Source organism: Fukomys damarensis, unplaced genomic scaffold, assembly GCF_012274545.1.
Source record: "Fukomys damarensis isolate Sample0158 unplaced genomic scaffold, DMR_v1.0_HiC HiC_scaffold_16, whole genome shotgun sequence".
Lineage (NCBI taxonomy): Eukaryota > Metazoa > Chordata > Mammalia > Rodentia > Bathyergidae > Fukomys > Fukomys damarensis.
The window spans coordinates 81730002-81735825 of record NW_022900928.1 but is presented as its reverse complement, the minus strand read 5'-3'; positions in this window follow the sequence as shown (position 1 = coordinate 81735825).

The following is a 5824-nucleotide window of genomic DNA, read 5'->3' as shown; positions in this document are numbered from 1 at the left end:
TTTTTTTTTTTTTTTTTTTTTGGTACCAGGGATCGAACTCAGGATCTTGCACTTGCGAGGCAGGCGGTGGGTCCACTGAGCTAAATCCCCAGCCTAGAAACTTTTCCTTTCTAGGATCTTCACACTCCCGGAGATCTTTGCTGACTCTACAATGCTGTGATGAAGGTCACTTACTGGTTTGATTCCATCCTTCTCTAAATGGTTCCCCAAACATGACAGGCTGGTCCTCAGCAGAATATCTCACTTGAGGATACAGGGTGCCGGAGTGCCTCTGATAATGGAAATGTTCTTTCCGCTTCAAGAGGTCAGCAGGCTTCTGCCTTACCCTCGTCTCCACATTTGATTTGGTGGATTTTGCTACCTAACTTGGCCTATTTTCCTTCCCTGACCACATCGTCTTCCTCGTTTTCTTGACATCTTTTCTTTTTTACATCAATCTAGGTGGTTGATTGTCAATTCCTACTAACTGTGCTTATTTTTAATTTTAGTTGGGATCTAGGTAGAGGGGGAAATACCAAAAAAGTATTCTTTTTTAAAACAACCAATGAGAGAAATAGATCCACCTGCAACTTTAAAAACATCTGTCATAAATAAATAATCTAGGTCAAGAGGACTTTTACTATATCAAAGTGTTATTTAAGAGACGAGTCTATTTTTGTCCCAAACTTATCTGTATTTTGCAAAATCCTTTCATGTTTCATTTGGTGCTCCTAATAACCTTATGTTTTAAGTAAAATATGTCTTTTTTGGTCAAAACCAATGAATGAGTGAAACAGTGGCCCTCCTTTCCTCTCCTTCCTCATATTTTTTCTTGTCCTGTAAAGGCTTCAAAGTGGAAAAATGTTGTCTAGAAAAGAGAAATGAGGCCCAACACTTTGCCTGCATCTTTTTGTGTGGAAAGGACACAGCCCCAGGATTCCTGAGGTCCCCCAAGCACAGTCCAGGGCCCTGGGAACCACCCCATGTGTAGCCCTTTACTTGGTAGAAACTCAGGCCCATGACTGATGCAGAAGGGCTTTGGAGGAGACCATGTGACAGCAGAGCTCAGACTATCCATCTCCGCAATAGCGGCTTGTGGTTCTAAGCCCTGGGCTCTAGGTTTTAGGGAGAGATCTGGCTGATCCTGGGCCCCCTCATCCTGCAGATGATATGGGGCAGGGTGAGCCACATCAAATCTGAAACCAGATTTTGTATGGGGGATTGAACTCGTGACCTGTGCTTGTGAGGCAGGCAGCGGAACCCCTGAGCTAAATCCCTGGCCCCTCCCCTTCTATTTTATATAGAACCCTTTCCTTCATAACCAGGCCCAAGGACCCTCTGCCCACATGCTCAGTGCAAGAATTTCCAGCTGGCCAGGTAGATGAACTGTGGGGAGGCAGGCAGGATCCTGAAGTCTCAGATCTTAGCTTCATAGCTCTGCTATTGAGAAGCCACGCTTTCCCCTTCCTCCTCAGTCCCAGCTGATAAGCCATCTGCATTTACTGTGCCATGCTCACTCATCCACCCCCAGGAGGAAATCCTTCTGGTTTTGATGTTTGATGAGAGATGGAATTGAGGACAGTACTATCCTTTCTGGGGAGTGTCTGAAGGATGGGGTGCAGGAAGGGATGTGCGCCTTCATGTTGATGCACACTCCCCAGTGTTAGGACTCTTCAGCAGCACCAGGCTGAGCTGTCAGTTTTTGCAGCTAGGCTGCAGCCTTTCCAAGGTTGGAGTTACCACTTCCTCCTTGCTGGCCACCCCAATTGCTATGACACTATTTCGGAACTGTTTCAAATGGCTTTGAAGGGGGAGTACTCTTTCCACCAACGTAGGGAGGAGACAGAAACACTTAGCAGTTGCAAGCACTCCTCAGAGACTGGACTTCAACCCTCCATTCATGTTTGTCCCAGCCTGACTTACCAGCCACAGGGCGGGTGGGTGGTGCAACAGCCATCCCCGCTGCATCTGGAAAGCTGTGCTGCCGACACCAACCTTCATGAGGAAAGACACTTAGCTCCCATCTGTCCTCACTTTGCAGGTGTTAGTCACCCAGTGACCACAGGAAGTGTCCCTTAATAATCCTTTATATGCTCACTGAGTGGGGCACACGGTGAGGCAGTGTGACTCACTAGTGGGCAAGCTCCTTGGGGTGGGGCCCCTTATGCATATTTATATAAGGAATGAATGTTCAGAAAAAAAGCGTGTAATATTTGAGATCATTGAATTTTGGGGTCATCAGTACCTTTAACAAGAGCCACTTCCATGCACTGATGGGAGCAGAAACTAGTGCAGAGCAAATTGAGGAGTGGGAAATGAGCGATGGACCAGGTTACAGACAGCACTGTGAGAAGCCCTGGGTTTTAAGAGAACACTTGAGGCATAGCAAGACCAACAGATAAGGAGACAATAGTCCTTGAAGAAGTGCTGTGTGGTGCACACACCATGCAATGCCATGCCACCCAGCCACATGGGGAAGCACTGGGTCATAAGAAGAGGAAGGGCAGGGATTGTGGGCAAAACCTGCTACTGAGGGACAGGATGGAGGAGGATGTGGAGTCTGAGGTCTGGCTAGTTTAATTTCACTGAGTTCCTAGGTATAGAATCCCTGAGTGTCTGCACTTGGCTCTGAGATGTTTGGGGCAGGAGGACAGTGGCTCAGAATGTGAGAGCCTATTAGAGGAGGAGGTAGGATGTGGGCTTTGGACGGGGTTTGTCTGAATGTAAAAAATGCAGTCATAGATGAGCTTTGTTGTTTTTCCAGGAATTGGTGCCAGAGCTGGGTGGGGCAACGCCTCCAGGGTCAGTGAAGTCAAACCGTCAGCATACAGAAAATAAGAAGAGTAATTAATACTCTTAGTAGCAAAGAACCAGGTGAAATTCTGTACCACAAACATGGGCATTATTTGCTGCTTAGCTGGAAGATATTAAAGCATGTTCTTAAGCTTCTGGGATCATCCAATAGGGGAAGCAATTGATGCTACTAGTGAAAGGAGCAAGATTCCTAACACAGAGAGTGCAGGGGAGCGCGCCCACATGTAGATGAATTTTCCAAGAGGAAGAAGACTCACGGATGTTAGGATAGCAGCAGGGAGCTCTCACTTGATGACTTCTCTATTTTCCAATGAAGTGAGAAACAAGGTTATCAGCTGAGAGGTCAGAGGCACCATGGTGGTGATAGAAAATTATGAAAAATAAATAAGCTCATTAGGGAAATGCTAAGAACCGTTGGACTGGGTTGTGTGTCAATTTGAGGTCAGTGATTATTAATATATTGTGGTTTATCCAGAGATGGTGATTTTCTAGGAAAGTGTATGGAGGGAGTGGGAGGGAGTTGAGGGGAATTATAAAATAATAAACATTAGAAACCATGGAGTCTGAGGTTGATAAATAAGAATAAGGCTGACAGCAAAATGATAGGTCCAGTGATTTGATGTCTTACTACTTGGCTTTGTGGTGGGAGGACAGGATTGAGTAATTGGAACATGTAGTCAGATTCTGGTGGTCACAATTTAATGGAAGAATTTCCAGGAACAATCAGGCCAGTGGTGTGGCTGTGGGAGTGAGTGACTGGTTCAGGCAGGGCAAAGAAAAGTTCACTGAAGCTGACGTGATGGAAGAACTAAACCAGGATGGTGAATGGATCACTGGGCGGGTTTCAGCACTGAGCAGATCACAGGTGTGAACCGCTGCACCCAGCAAATCTAGGGGTCGTTTTAAATTCCTCTTTACCTTACCTCTCATGTGTTCTCTTGGGAAGCCTGTGGTCTATCCCTTGCAAACATACCCCAACTGGCCTGCCCCCTCTGTATCCCTATGTGGCTCCCCTAGTCTCAAATGCCATCTTCCAGCTTTGGGGGGTCATTAGAGATCTTTTCACTTGTCTTACTTCTTTAGTCCTTACCCTCCTCAATCCACTCTTTCAGAACAGCTAGAGGAATTTTGCTTGTTTTTTTGAGACAGGCTCTTGCTTTGTAGTGCAGGTTGGCCTTGAACTCACTATGTAGCCCAGGATGGCCTTGAACTTTGCTGTGATCCACCTTCTCAGCCTCCTGAATACTGGGATTACTTGGAGTGTACCACCACACCCAGTTTGCTGGAGGGATTTTTTTTTTTAAATAAACGACTAATTATCTCATGACTTTTCTCAGCCTAGCATTCTCTAATGCCTTCCCATCACCCAAGAAAAGAACTAACCCCTCATTCTGCTTTATAGCTGCAGCATTATCTGTTGCTACTTCTCCCTTCCTTGCTCATATTGCACCCTTTCTTTTCATTCATCAGAGAAAACTCATTGCTGCCTTAAGGTGTATATTAACTGCACTTCTACCTAGGATGCTCTTCTCTGAGGATTTCACTTAGCCGGTCCCTTCTCTTCAGCATTGTGACAAGGCTTTAAGGTTACTTAATACCTAATTTAAAAACCTGCCCTAATATCTGACCTAAAGCAGCCAACCAGAGGCTCTATGCTAGTGATAGCAAAAATTTTGGAGCTTTCAGTGATAACAAACAACCTGCTGAGGCATGCGTGCCATAGGTTCATCACCACAGCTGCGGTCTACGCCATCCCATCCTACTATCCCTATGAGTAATGCACATTACAGTTCACATTGATTGATTAATTGGATGAATGGCTAACTGTCTGGCTGCCTACACCAGAGTAGGTTACAGAGAAGTTGACACTCACTCTGCTGGTTCCAGACCATTGTTTCCTTTCTTAAACCTTCTCTGCTACCATTTGTCTGAGAATGTATCCTTGATCTCTTCTTTTCCTGTACTGTCTAGCTTTCCCCTTGCCCCTATGTGGGTTTTTGTTTTGTTTTGTTTTGGTTTTTGGTGTTTTTTTTTTGGTCAAAGATTGTCTTCATGCCAACATACACACACAATTGCTTGTCTTAGGCTCTGCCCATAGGAAACCTCTTCCAAGACCTGTTGCCACTGAACCCTAAGAATGGAATTCTGGAGTTGGGTCCCTTGCCAGCTGGCTGGCAATAGGACCATATCACAGTGGTAGGTACAGTATTCACATCCCTGGCATGTGCCAACAGTGCCATTGCTAACATTGTTACCTACATGGAACTGAGGCAGGGTACAAGTGAAAGGAAGGTATTGCCTCAGAGTATCACGTGAGAAATAATGGAGAAAGAACACTCCTAGGATCTGTGAAATGGAGCAGCTGTTGCTTTGAGAGAGGAAATGCAGGATAAAGGCATCCAGTGAAATTACAAATTTATTGCAAAGTGAATCAGAATGTCTCCTTGGCAGCTTTTAAGGAGGCCCTTTTATGCAGCAGAAGAGCAGAGAAAGCTAAAATCCAGGCCTGGGACTTAATTGTATGAGTGGTGGAAATTTAAAGGCCAAATCTCAGCCTGGATAAGTCTCCAATGCTGAAGTCATGGCTGATAGGAAAGGAGGCTGGAAAATAAAGATAAATTTGTTAAAAGACCCTGGAGCTCCAGGTTTCCCTGAGACCTCTGTCCTTGGTGGAAGAAAAAAGCACCCTCCCCTTGTTTGAAGAACAAGTTGATTCCTCAAATGAAGCAGGTGTCTGACAAGAAAGTCTCTGCTTCCTCAGCCTCCCCTCCAGTCTCTTGCTATCACTCAGACAAACAGAGTCAAACCTCACAATTACCCTACTGGGTGATACTGAGTTTGCCAAGAAAAAAGCAGGATTTCTTCAGATGTGGTCCTGTCTCACACGTACTGGGAAGGGACTCTCGAGTGGGAATGGAATGCCTGAGATGGATCCTGAGGCTGCTGGATGAAGAGTGCCCACCTCTAAAGTAGAGATTTGATTAGTGTAAGGCAGCTCTGTGATACGGGACTTAACAATCTTGCAAGGGGC